This window comes from Lucilia cuprina, chromosome 6 (assembly GCF_022045245.1).
Source record: "Lucilia cuprina isolate Lc7/37 chromosome 6, ASM2204524v1, whole genome shotgun sequence".
NCBI classification, from domain to species: domain Eukaryota; kingdom Metazoa; phylum Arthropoda; class Insecta; order Diptera; family Calliphoridae; genus Lucilia; species Lucilia cuprina.
The window spans coordinates 51,572,912-51,588,201 of record NC_060954.1 but is presented as its reverse complement, the minus strand read 5'-3'; the positions used below and the strand labels follow the sequence as shown (position 1 = coordinate 51,588,201).

General features: G+C 28.7%; 1 long non-coding RNA gene across 1 annotated transcript in view; it reads right to left on the bottom strand.

Moving 5' to 3' along the window:
* LOC124420844 overlaps positions 1–14,877 on the bottom strand; it is a 70,861-nt gene extending 55,984 nt beyond the window's left edge. The window contains exon 1 of the long non-coding RNA XR_006941402.1: positions 14,412–14,877. This is a non-coding gene — a long non-coding RNA (uncharacterized LOC124420844). The remainder of the gene's footprint in view (positions 1–14,411) is intronic.
* Between the last annotated feature and the right edge of the window lie 413 nt (positions 14,878–15,290).

The window sequence follows — 15,290 nt, the reverse complement described above, 5'->3', positions numbered from 1 at the left end:
ACTAGAACTGAACTAGAACTGAACTAGAACTGAACTAGAACTGAACTAGAACTGAACTAGAACTGAACTAAAACTGAACTAGAACTGAGCTAGAACTGAACTAGAACTAAAATAGAACTTAACTAGAACTGAACTAAAACTGAGCTAAAACTGAATTAGAATTAAATTAGAACTAAAACTAAATTATAATTGAAGTAGAGCTAGAGATCTGAGTTAAACTAGTACTGAACTAGATCAGATTTAGTAATTAATATAGATTTGTTTTGGCGGTATAAAAGACTTCCCTAATATTTAAATATTTTTATATGTAAAATTAGGTTGACAAATTTGAAAAACAAAAAAAACAATAGTTGAAAGAAGGAAAACATAGAAAGTGAAATTTGAGAAAGGATGCAGGGAATTTTCTTAAAGTTTAGTACAAATTTTTATAATTTTCCTGTTTCGAGGGAAAATCGGCAGCTGCGAAAGCATTTTTTACCAAACGGGAAATGAAAAATAATTGTATTTTAGGGGAAGATTGTTTGTTTCTTGTTTTCTGCTATTTTTTAAGATTAAATGAAGATTTATTTTTTATTATTGTTATTATTGTTGCTATGTTTAAAATGTATAAGAAAATAAAGATTCCGAAAACAATTTAACATGTTACTTATTTTGGGCAAAAAAAAAAAAAATTATTAAAGGAAATTTTATTTTATATTTAACAAAGAGATTGCTTTTCAAAGAAACTAAAAAAAAGAAAAGAAGAGATTTTAAGAAAATCTTTTGTTGAAATGGATTAGCTGACATTGAGATTAGCGGTAATATTTGTAAGCAGAAGGAAATAATAAAAAAACAATTTTACAGTTAGAAGTTTTGTTTGTGGGGGAGGAAGAAATAAACTTTTACTGAAAATGGGAGTTCAAGACTCCTCTCTAAAGAAAGGAGGGCAAAAAAGGAAAATATTAAAAGTTAAATACATATAATAGATAGAAGCATAATTAGAATAATCTTTTAAATACATATGGGCATTTCAACAGATAGGTTCAATGAGACCATTAATTAATATTAGCATTAAATATAGGACTAATTCAGCGCTAGAAGTAAATGTTAAAAAAAGATTTACATTTTTTATTTTTTCTTGCTTTTCACACGAAAGATATGTGTGAAGCTTTATTTTGTTAAACACTCCTATTTTGGATAAAATTTGCTTTAATTCTCAATTTATTTAAATTATATTTATTCAACTGAAAATTTTAACTACTTGAATTGTTACATTATAAGTCTATTTATTTATGTAAACAAAATCAATTTACTTTTGATATTTTTTCTTCATAAAATCCACAAAATTTACACTGAATTTGTGAACAACTATGATAAAGACAAAAAATATTTTTATTACGTGTTTTATTTACATTTACAAAACAATTGAAATAAACTTTTTTGTGGAAGATATAATATCTCTTATATTATTAAGTGGTCTAGACAGGCTTATTTATGTTAGACTTTTACACACACACACATACACTGACATTTATGGTTAAGGTCATGAAAGTAACTGCTTTAACATAAAATGGATTAGATATAAATTTTACAACAATATGTATAAGAAATCTAAAACCATAAGCCTTCAAGATAAAACATTAAAATGCTTGCATGAAAATTAAATAATAATAAATCAAGCAAAAAGATACAATTGAATAAATTAGTACATAAATTGTAGTTACTTCTACATTTATCAAGATATAATCTCGGACAGTTACTGATAAATAATGAAATCTTTGTGTTATTTTAAACAGTATGGGAAATTCTATTAAAGAAGTAGAACTCAACTAGAACTTAACTAAAACGGAACCAAAACTGAACTAGAACTGAACTAGAACTGAACTAGAACTGAACTAGAACTGAACTAGAACTGAACTAGAACTGAACTAGAACTGAACTAGAACTGAACTAGAACTGAACTAGAACTGAACTAGAACTGAACTAGAACTGAACTAGAACTGAACTAGAACTGAACTAGAACTGAACTAGAACTGAACTAGAACTGAACTAGAACTGAACTAGAACTGAACTAGAACTGAACTAGAACTGAACTAGACATTAATTATAACTGGAATTGAATTTTCCAAATGTAACTGCTAGTCGTTCCAATGTGAGTATCCCATATATATGATTACAAATGTATATGTAAGCAAAAGATATGAGTTTGTTAAAGAATGAATTGATGGAAAATATAAAATACCTCCTTCCATCACAATTAGCAAATTTCACTCCATTTTATGATCTATTTTAATGCATTTTCATTTCACTAAGCTTATATTTATATTATTAATAGCTTTTAGATACTTAAGGCTAAACGAAAACCATGTAATGTGGTTTGTAAGCGCATACGTTCAGTTTTTGGCATAAAAAGCAATTAAGCCAATACTAACTATTGTATTTTATGGAACCATTATTATTGTCTTTGAGCCATTTTATGGCTTTGTATATGTAAGGATTTCTAATGATATAAAAGTGGAGAAATGAAAAGCCTTTTATATGGCCGCTTTTAATAAAAATTACGGCTGAGCGATGGAATTTATGAAATTTTATATATATTTTTTGGCGGAAATTCTATGATTTCATTTAATAGCCGATGTCATATGATTTGAATGAAGAGTATTTTTTGGATTGTCTCTTGTTAGACAATTAAGGCCCTCTGAGGGTAGTCCTTTTAGTTTTATAAACTTAAATACTAAGTGTAAAAACTTGTAAGTGTTAGTATACGTTTTCTGTTACTTAAGTTGACTGTGAACTACATACTTAATATTTATAAAATATTTATAAATTAAAGGTAATATAAACGCCTACATAAGTATTGATTACACAAAGCGTGTAGGAAAAAAAGGTGTTACTTAAGAAGTATAAAACGAAAAGATGAGTTTTTTTCTGAATACAATTGAAAATTTACCTTGAAATTCAATTGAAAATTATAAAGTGTTATACGGAACACCCTCCTTCAAAAAAAAAAAAAGACGCTAATACTACTTAACAACAATATTATTTGTTATAAATTAAATATAGAAAATATACATATTTATTCCTAACTTGTATGCTGGAAAACAACGCATTTCCGTTTCCGTACTGTTGCTTTTGTTACATTGAATACTAAATACAATTTTTACTTGTTCCACTTGTTCATGATTTCTTTTTCACATTTATCCTCTATACATACCCGTGAACATTTCAAAAACTTATATTATTATAATTTTGCTAACCTTGCAGTTTGAAGTGCTTCATCCAAACTTCAGATTCCTCAATGAACATAAGAAGATTTCAAGATCATTTAAAATTTCTCTGTGAGAATATATTAGAGAGAAAATGAGAACATTTAAAAGTTTTGTCTGTCCAGTTTACCTGGGGATATTAAAGTGCCAAATGACATCCTATTTGTATTACAAGGATATTAAAGGGAAGATTAACTTTATCTCTGCTTCTTGTAAAACTGTGGAGTACAAACATTCTCCATCCCTGATTCTCTAACTCTAATCTACACAAATCTTCATACATATTCATATGAGCATTTAAACAAAAACATGTTTGCGTGTGTGTATTCATATATTTATATTTATTCTATGTCCTTCTTAACCGGAACTTTGTACATATTTACAGGAGCATGTATACATCAATGTATGTATGTGTGTGCATGTGTTAGCATGCGTTTGTAATAAAACAGTTTATAGGTGTATCTGGATCTGTATCTGTTTATGTATGTATATATATGTATATTTTATTGTTGCTGCTGTTATTACTGTACATATTTTATTATTGTATAGGTAAGTACTTTTATATATTTCTGTTGAATTTTATTATATCCATTATCATGTATTTTGTTGTTGTCTTTTATCAAAATTTTTTTTGTTTTGTTTTATTTAAGTCTGTTTAAATAATGACTTCCATTTAATTTATTTTTTTTTAGTATATTCTTCCTCTATTATACATAGTTTTACATTTTCTTTATACAATTTAAGGATTTTTAGAAAATATTTAATTTTATTTATAAATTTTTTCTTAATTTACTTACAAACCGAAATTTATAAAACCTAATTGTTTGAAATTATATTTATGAAAAGGAAATTGAAAATATGCAAATACAAAATACTAAGAAATCAATTTATTCCGAAGCTTGCGGTAAATGCTTTACAAATGCGAAAAGCAAATGTCGCACATGTCGCAAAATTTAATTGTTTCCTTCATCATCATTTATACATTTATTGTTTAAAGTCTATCAGATCTTAAACACCATATTTTAAATACTTGGTACTTTATGCGAGGACCCGCCGCATCCTTGGTGGTCTTCCAAACTACAGTTTAAGTTAAACGCTTAAGCTCTGACAAATACATACCACATTTAATTCCACCTAGAACTGAACTAAAACTGAACTAGAACTGAACTAGAACTGAACTAGAACTGAACTAGAACTGAACTAGAACTGAACTAGAACTGAACTAGAACTGAACTAGAACTGAACTAGAACTGAACTAGAACTGAACTAGAACTGAACTAGAACTGAACTAGAACTGAACTAGAACTGAACTAGAACTGAACTAGAACTGAACTGGAACTGAACTAGAACTGAACTAGAACTGAACTAGAACTGAGCTGTCCCACGGTCGCCACCGTGTTCTTGTCTCGATATTGACCTATTCCAAAATATTGACTTCATCGTGTGTCACTGGTCTATTCAGACACCATGTCAAATATATCAAGGATAAGTAAGGATTCTAATTACTTCTAGAGTTTATAGTACAAGTAGACAGATTGTTTACTTTTATGTGTAAGATTATATAGTTGGTCAGTATTGCAGTGTTAAAAAGAAATTAAGCAAATTTCTAACACGTTGTCTTTTCTTTGAAGCCAATAATTTGATGTTAAGAAATTAAATAGAAATTGTGTCTGCTAAAAGTTTAATGTCATGTTATGAATTTTGAAATACTCTTTGCAGACAAGTTAAGCAGCTTCAAAAAATATTAATGTATGCCATTTTATAAATATTAATGCATATATTTTTATTTTATTATGTTTGCTTTCATCATTTTCCTTTTACTTATTTTTTTATTCCTTTTACAAACTTCAACAGAATTTAACCTTAAACTTTTTAATATGTATATATTTTTTGTTTTGAATATATTTAATTTATAATCATATACATTAGAGAGATTCAGAGAAAAAGTTTTGTTTTTTCTCACGAGCCCTTTCTAACGAAAGATTCATATTTTGTCAGTAAGTCTAATAAACATATTTAATACACTCTTAAAATCGTTTTAGAACTAACTTAAACAGCTTGTTGTTTAGTCTTAAATTTATTCCCATTTAGGACAAAAGTTTGACTTTTCTTTACTTAACATAATCACATCTTGTGGGAAAATTTATTTGAGTGTACTTAATGACACGTGATGTTATATGTATAACAGACATATTTACAATACTCCAAGAAAACAGTTAAGAATACTTAAGTTTGTTTTAAAGACTAAAATATCTTTAAAAGTCAAATATTTATGAGACAAATGAACAAATGTGAAAGCAGATATATTCATGTATGTATGTAGTTGGTCAAGATGTTTGTTGTTGTGACAAAAAGGTAAAACTTAAATATCATGAAATCTATAAAACACAACAGAGCCACGTACACATGTCTCTTTATATTTGTATGTTTGATGAAATGTAATACTTATATGTACATATGTATGTGAATACATATAAGATTTGTTAAGAAATTAGTTTAGTGTCAAAATTTAACTAATAAATGTTGTAAGTGTTTCCATTAGAGTGGTACAAATGCAATTTTTAAGCAAAATTGTTTAAGATAAATATCTACTTAGGAAGAAAATATTAACAAAAATGTAGTAACCTTTATGATTTTGAAATAATTAAGTTGGAAGATTGGATCCGCATTGACATACATGTCCGTCCATTATTAAACTACGAATAGAAATTTTCAAAATAATTTGATGAAATCTCTTACATATTTTTTGAGTTAGAACTTTTTGCTTTATTTGCTCCATATTATAGGCTAAAATATCGATCGTTAAAAGTTAAGGTAAATTTGATTTGGTATCAGAAAATACTCGAATATACAAGCAGAGAAAAAACATAGTTCGACATGGTAACTATAACTATACTATGTTCATTGTGACAATATATTGTTATCAAAAACATAGTTATTTTAATTCTATTTATACAATATTGTTACTGTAATCATTTTCATGTTCATGACATGTAATGTTGTTATGAATAACAATATATGTTATGTTGTTCTATGTCTGTCGGTACGACAACAAATAATTTTACAACTTTTTACTTTTTTGCAACTTCAATTTTACTGATTAGGTTAGGTTGATAGGAGGTTGATAAGAGGATGTATATTATATATCAAATCCGAAGAAATATACCTAGGCCGCAATCGGGCCTGTTGTGCGCTCCTTATAAAAATAAAGGGAACTGAATGAATTATTTTTCAGTTTTCAGAAACTCAGTTTCCTGAACGTAATTTCTAAGAACCTTCCAATCAGTATTAGTCAGGAATGTTATATCCGAAATAACATCATTTCCAAGATACTTGGATCTAACTTCGACGAATGCCTGACAGTGGCAAAGAAAGTGCTCAAGAGTTTCACTGCCCTCTTTGCATGCTCTACATACGTCTGAATCCGCACGTCCAATTTTGCATAAATGTGCTCGTAATCTTGTGTGTTCACTCAGAACACGTACTATCATACCAACTTCAGACTTCAGCTCATTTTGAGGAGATTTTTCGCCTTGCTCTCATCAGGGTCACCCCATTAGATTTTCATGGTTTTACCCACTGTTTCATTATTCCAAAAAGTCTTATGGGATTCTCTCAACCATATTTTTAGTTCAGCTTTTGTTGCGACGAATGGTTTCGCATTTCGCAGGTTAACTGCCTCAAGCTCCCTTCCCTTTAAAGCTATTACATTCGCTCTTTCGTTACCGACTACTGCCGAGTGGGCTGTTACCCATCGGATGTGAACCTTACCTCTGGAAGAGTATTCAGTTAAAGCTTTCTTACAGTCCAATACAGTCTTAGATTTAATTCTATCTCCTGATATAGCCTTAATTGTTATATCAGGAGATAGATCAGGCTGTCGGTAAATATATTAAGCGCTGTGAGCGCAATATTTATTCTAATCCAATTTACGCATTCCATTATTGCTCGTACTTCTGCCTGGAAGCTTGTGTTATGATTTGGTAAACGGTGTATATTTCTGCTTCTGGATCTTCAATATAGAATTTCAGCTCCACTTTATACCCCAATTTAGAGCAATCCTTGTAACAACGGATTTCTACTGGTATTTGCTCTAATGTTCCGCTTGCTCAATACATTCTATCTGGAATCAGCGTTTCAAAATTTTCGAAATATTCTGTGTCTGGTATTCATCCAGTGTACATTAATAACGTGTTCTATAACCGCTTTTGGCGCCGCCTCATATCTGAAATATGTTTCAATTGGTGGAATATCTAGCAATGTTTCCAGAGCCTTGGTTGAAGTAGTACACATGGCAACATTTATATCCAAGCAGTTGTACGCTGAACTCCCTATTAGTAGTTTGATATTGCACTTTATGTCTAAAGCAGTCCATCAGAATATTGAAGAATAAGCTAGAAACTTTACTGATTATATATTCAAAATAAATTGAAATTTCGAAACATATTTTTTAATGATATTCTGATCACATTGAATCATAATATAGTCATGTATAACAAACAATATTATGGTAAATAAAAATATTATGATAAAATATTTCAGTTGTGTTTAATCATAATATAATGTTTTAAAAAAAATTACAATAACCATAATATATTTAGACTACAATCATAATTTTAACTATAATATGTTGCTCCTAGAACTTGATTACCACAACTATGTTCTTTTCTCTTCGTGTAGATATTTCAATTTTGGAATTTCGTTAATCCGGATTCAATTGGTAATAACATCTATGATGATCTGTTTAAAACCAGTGACCAGATATCTGACATTAACAAATATCTAAGATGATTGAATACGAGTTGAACGACATATCGTCTAAAACTAATTCGTTTTCAACTTAGTGATCAGATACACAGATTACAGAATACATATTGTAAATTTGGCGATCTTGCAAAAATTATAAAGATAACCAATAATGACAACTGTTGAAATTTCCATAATCACTTTTGGAGGAAAAGGAAGAATCTCTTTCGTAATTACAAATGTAGTCTTCATAAGACATTAATTGCACATGGTTTTCTTTTGGTATATATTCCGAGTCCTTATAGATAGCGTAGTCGATTAATCAATGTCTGTATGTTTGTTGAAATAAATTTTCTGAACACCTCAGATAACTTTGGGATACATATTTCTAGCATTTCTATCAGTCATGCATTCGCGATGTTTCCTGTTTAAAAATCAGTAAAATCAAACCATAAATAACGAAGATATAAGCAAAAATTCGAGAGAAACTTTGAAATTTCTTAAAAATTTTAGTTTTCGTGTACGCTGACGCAGAATTTTTAAACAAACAATAACACACACAATCATACGGTAATCATTGTTATTGTACTCTTTCATTTAATTTCCATCTACTTCCTACACAAATGTCCTTATGAAATATTTTATAGATTCACATTTATAGTATTAAGTCTCGTGTGCAGCTAGATTCAACTATGTTCTTTTTCAGAAAACTACCTTAATACTGATGAAAAATCATTCGATTGTTATAACTCGATATCTTGTTATTCTAGTGTCAGATTAGCATATTGATTTTCTCAAATTTTGTTCGAATTAAATCCCATATATAATACAGTTTTATTAAGTACATTCTTAATGAACCCTCCTAATGTGTTTGCATGAGTTTTTCTATAAAATATTTAAACAATTTTAATGAATTGTGTCTTCAAGGATATTATGTTTATATGTTAAACAAAATCCATGATATTTTAATTTCTTTATTTAAAGAACATATTTCATTAAAATTATATACATATACATTTATGGACCCTTAGCAGTGACGTGCAAAAGTGTAATATGAATATGAACATATTAAGCAATCTAGCGTTCCATGCTATATCGTCATCGTCATGCTATGGTGAACAAACGACTATTACAGATGTGGTCTCCGTTGATAGACAATGCATAGAGGAGAAGAAAAAGATGTGTTCGAAGAGAGCTCTAAGCTACCTCCCTGAAACTTGAATAATCCCTGAAATGTCAAAACGCATAAAGTGCTGCTAATAGTGAAAGAGGTGAGTTAAAGCCCACGACCCTCCAAAATAAAAATTTAACCCTATCTCAAGAGCTGAGGCAAATAGAAACAGATATTTACTAACATCCAGAAGGCAATTGTCAAAAGGCAATCATCCGGAGATTAAGTTAAATCTAAGAACGTATTGGATTGTAAAAAAACTTTGGCCGAATACTCCCCCAGCTGTAAGATTTATCATATGGCTACCAGACGCCTTATTAGTAGTCGGCAACGAAAGTGCTTATGTATTTGTTTTAAAGGAAAGGGACGTCTAAAGGACCAATGTAAAACCAATCGACGCAATGAATGCTGAATTTAAAATATAAATGGGAGAATTTCATAAGGCCTCTTGGAATAATAAAACCATGGATAGATCCACAAAGATTCTATGCAGTGACGATAAGGAGAAAAGGACGAGAAATCATTTCAAAATGAGTAAGTCTTATGTCTGTACAAAATTGAATGTGCGAATTCAGACAAATGTGGAGCATGTGAAGAGGATAGTGAAACTCTACAGCACTTTCTTTGTCACTGTCAGGAATTCTTCGAAATTTGATGCCAATATCTGGTGCGGAAATAACATTTGAAAATTTCTTAGGAATTACTTCTAGAAAACTAAGTTTCTGTACATTAAAATATTATGCAGACAGTGAATACACTGTTTTTTTTCCAACAGACAGGAAAAGGAGCGCACAAAGGACCCGATAGTGGACTAGGCGTATTTGTTTCTTTTTTGATCTGAATTTAAGTCTAAATGCACTTGTCCAATATACTTTTAAATCCAGTTTTCCAATTCCATTGTCGTACTGATCATTCATGATACACTTTTGCTCGTCACTGTATGTACGTATGTGTATATGTGTAGTAGTATTCTCTTAAAGTTATAAACATTTAAACAGTTATTGTTTGTGAACAATTTTTCTCATAAAATTCTATGTATTATTGAATGAAATCTTATAAATAAGGAATAAGTTTAATTTTAAACTGATAAGCACCAATATAGTTTTAAGTTTTAAAATCTTAAGCACAAGGATATTATATCTTAATATTTGCTAGATTGTAGGGTATAATTAGGTTTAATATCCTAAGAAAAAAAATAAATAAAAAGTATTACTTTGCAATACTGATACTGGTACTGGCAAATAGTAAAAAGTTTTCTATAAAAGAAATCTAAAAGTTTAACATTTAATTAGCAACTGAAAACAACTACAATAAGTTCGATTGTAATGCAGAAAAATGAAAAAAAATTGAAAAACAATTAAGAAATTATATTTTGGCAAGGACGACCATAAGTAAGTATAATGACCTACACCTGTTACAAAAAGTAAAATGTGAACTAGTTTTCATAATAAAACATTAAATTTTAGGTTTAATAATAAAACATATAAATTGAATAGAATTGCGGACATTTAAGTCAAATTTTGAAAGGGGGCTTTTTATAGGGGCCAAGGGTCAAATGAGCCCCCTTAATAATAAAGTTCATGAGGGTCATCAAGGCTAGCATAGAAATTGATTTTACAGCTTTTTGTCAAGATACGAGTATATTTAACATAATTATGAACTTAAAAGTCCTATTCGGCGGTTACAGTTGTGAAATGATGGACCAATGTTAACTTTTTTTAATAGACTTCATCCCTAGGACAACAAAAGATCATGTGCCAAATATCATTGTATTATCTTCAAAATTGCGTCCTGTAGTTTGATTACAAGGTGTACATGGTCGGACGTGCAGACGGACACACAGACAGACAGACAGACGGACGTGCGTACTTTCAATGGGGGACTTGGTCAATGTCAATTAAATACAAAATTTTGTTTATCTTTAATTTTTGCACAAATTACTTGAATATTCATCTGTACATTTTGAAGAAAATAAAAGAGGACTTTAATGTGGAAAGCTTGAATCCCTCACATGAATTATATAGAAAAACTCGTGAATCTTAAAATTTTACATGTAGAACATAAATATGTGAACATTTAGAGAATATCAGGCGGACATTCAATGTCGGGCTTGGTACCACACCTATATGAAATAAATACATTACTGCGTATACCTTGAAACTGTTTGATTATTAAATTTGGCGAACTTGCAATAATTTGATCGGTATCATATTGTAAAAATGGACAACAATTGTAATTAGAATCTTAATTTATAGTTCTTATAGCAAAGCAAACTAGGTATAGCTACTTCACTTATAGAGACAAAAAACACGATGAATTTATGCATAAACTTTAAGATATACGTTAATTCTACTGCAAAAATTTATAAGATGTTTATCCTTTAGAAAGTCTCTTTTAAATTTAAATTATTTAAATTTTTTGAATTGTGTTAAAAATTTAATTAAATGCATTTTTTTTAAATAACATTTATAATATATAAAGTAGTGTAGAGTATCATATGGTCGGCTGTGTACAACTATACTTCTTAACTTGTTTTAATTAAAAGTGGGGTTTTGGCAGTTGCAATTGTACTGCAGAGACTGTTGTTGTAAATTTTTCTAAAACGTAAATATAGTCCTTATTTGTAGTTTAGTTAAACGCTGTAAAACGGGTCTTGTATTGTTTTTATTTATCCAAAATCCAGAAGATACAGATTTTTTAATTTTGTTGATTGCGATTTTGATTTGGAACAACAGTGCGTATACTTATTGTTAATTTTTTTTAAATTAGAAAAACCAAAACGGTGATTTTTTCTTTATGGAAAAGAGGTACTTTTTTCTTTATAATTTATTTTAAATATTGCTTAGAAGATGTATAAATAATTTATACTTTTTGAAAAGCATACTTTAAATGAAATATTTTAAGCGAAAAAAAATAGTCAAAAACTTTGATATTGAAAGGAATGCAAAAACCGTGCATTTTAATTACCTTGATGGTAATGGTAAAAGATGGGTGTATATTGATTTTGTCATTTCGTTTGTAACACATCGAAATATTGGTTATATATCCACAAATATATGTAATTGGTCCTTATTAAATTATCCTTATAAAAGACGATCTGGCCATATCTGTCTGTCCGTCTGTCTGTCTGTCTGTCTGTTGAAAGCACGATAGAGTCCAAACGAAAAGAGCTAGAAGGTTTAAATTGTACACAAATATTCTCTATAAATAAGGTTTTTGGAATTGAAAATGAGCAATGTCGGTCCCTTTTTTAGTATATCCTCATACAAGTAGCACCCCGAAAAACAGCTTTAACAATCAAAACTGTTTTAAAAGTTAGATAAATAAGCCTAATACGAGCAAAACTCTCTCTACCAAATTTTATGAGAATCTATCCATAATTGACCCTCTCCTCATATATGGTTCCCTCAAAAAATTACTTTGACGATCATTACAAAATACGAGTTTAGCGCTGGAGTTCAACAAAAGTAAGTTTTTTATAAGCAAAGAGCCTTCTACCAAATTTCTATGATAATTAACCCTACCCCTCGTATAAGGTCTCCCTCAGAAAATGACTTTAATGCTTACCACTGGCTTAAAAAATAAGTTTCTTATGGGCACAAATCTGTTTACCAAATTTCTATGAGAATCGGTTCAAAACTCACCCTATTTCCATTTAAAGCTTCCTTCAGAAATGGACACAGAAGCACATTACTGTCTTAAAACTGCCATAAGCCATAATGTTATATTAATATGTTTATAGCAGAGCATTCAATTTACCCGCTTTTGGATATTATGATCAAAATCTAATTACAAATATTTTTTGGGATTTTTCAATTTTTTTTTTTTTGGGTTTGTCAATTTCTTTTTATCAATCAAAAACTTTATATAATTGCATAAATTTTTAGAAAATATTCAAAAATAGATATTTTATTAAAATTTTATATCTTCGTAAAAGTTCAACAAAAAAATTGCTTGACACATGTTTTTAAAACAGTATTTTGTGAATTTCTAAAAATTAATTAATTTTTCAAAAGTACACTTCATTAACAATCTCTAGATGTATAAAACGTCTTGTATTTTTCTTATGTAAATCTGAGAAGAAAATATTGTCTATACGTATACGAATTATTTAATTTTAACTGCTACAATTACATTTTTTTAGATTAAATTTTTAAATGCAAAATTTAATTTTCAAATGCAAACAACTCTTTAGCTATAAATAAGAGATAATTGAAAAATTCAACGAGGTGTTTTAAAGAGCATGATGAAGAGTTTTGATCTAAATACAAACAAAGTAATAGGATCGTCTTAAAAAATGTACATACCTAAGGTGTCCTGACTACACCCCCTATGGACCAATAGGGTCCAAAATCAAACCTTGCTAACACTCCCTCTTTACGTATATGAAATTTCATTAGAATCGGATCAAAAGTTTAGAAGTTAATGAATGTGTACATATGCATGGGATGGTTTACAATAATCGGTTTGGATCTTGAGTAAACCATTAGTTTTTAACAAGATCATCTATGGGGCAGATATTTCCGATCTCTTCATAATCTAATAGTTTTTTGGTCATCAATCGGTGATGCACTTTTCAGGAGATTTGCTTTCTAGGAATATGTTTTGTTTAAAACTATTTAGTAACTAGAGCAAATAATTAATTTTTGAATAAATAATTTTTCTTAATTAAAAAATAACAAAGTTTTTTTTGTATATTAAAATACAACAATAACAATCAAAAGCAAAATCAGAATTAAATCGCTATACAATTTTATTAAAAATATTCTTTTTATATTTCTAAATCATCATTTTCAATTCAGCAGAATAACTTCAATAAATATATTTATTTTAACAATTTTTATTTTATTTTTTAAAGTTAACAATCTTTAAGTGATCCATTTATTAACGCTGTTGTAGAAAGTTTAATTAATAAAATTATTTAAAAAAATTTTTTAAACATTAAATTTTTTTTTATAAAATTTAAAATATTTTTGGTGTTTTTTTAAAAATATTTTTTTTAATTCATTTTTAATATTTAAATAAATTTATTTTTTTATATATTTTTAATTTTCTTTAACTTCTCTTTAATCTTTTAAAAATTTTTGATTTAATATTACTTTTTTTCTTTTTATGCATTGGTTCCTGCACTTAAACTCATTCATTTCCTTTAGCCACTTAAAACAACAAACATTTTTCCACTTGATAAGAAATTTAATTTAGAAAAAATATATACATAAATATATATTTCGATTTCATTTATCATTTACCATTAATTTTTCATACATCAAACACAATAGAAAAATATTTTACTCAATTTAACATGTGCTGTTTTATATTTATTTTATTTTTCAACATCATTTTTTTTTAATTTTTTTTTCATTATTTTCTTTTATTTTTCAAATATAATTTTTCACTTGATTTTGTTTGTTGTTGTTTTTTAAAGAACTAAGAATAAATACACACTGGCAAAGCCACACAAAATCTATCTATGTGTATCAGTTGGTATACAGAGAGAAAACTAAACGTAAAACCCGGAGTCGTTTTAAAAGAATACGTCTAAATACGCGTAGTCCAGGCGGCAAACTGATTTTGAACTCTAAGTGTTGAACAGCAATAAGTGAACTACTACTCCTTACGGGCAACGATACAAGAAAATATAACTGTGATTGTAGTTGTTGTTGTAGTCGTTGTTTCTTTTTTTTGGCGTTCTGGCTGCCTCGTTTTCGTTTTCGTTGTCACTTGTTTTATTTTTTCTCTATTTTGTTTTATTTTTTATCATAGTTTTCTTGTTCGTTTTTCATTAACATTTTCCTTTTTATGTTCACTTGCCGTTTTTTCATTCTATTGTGTTTGCTTTTTTTCGATATATTCCTGGCCAGCTGCTGTATTCATCTTGTAGCAATCCCTCATAGGTTTGTAGGTTTGTTCGTGATTTCGAAAAATCTAAAACTTCTCAGTTTCGCCTGACATTGAGAGAAAACAGCTTCCTGTTAAATCATCTCCCGTTTGTTTTCATTTACATGTACCTATGTGTGTATTCCCTGCTTGTTGTTGCTTTTCGCCTTATTTACTAAAGCAACAAGAGCGCAATTCTCTCGGGACTTTCAACTGCCGACCATTAAACGGTTGTTGTCTTTTTAGTTATT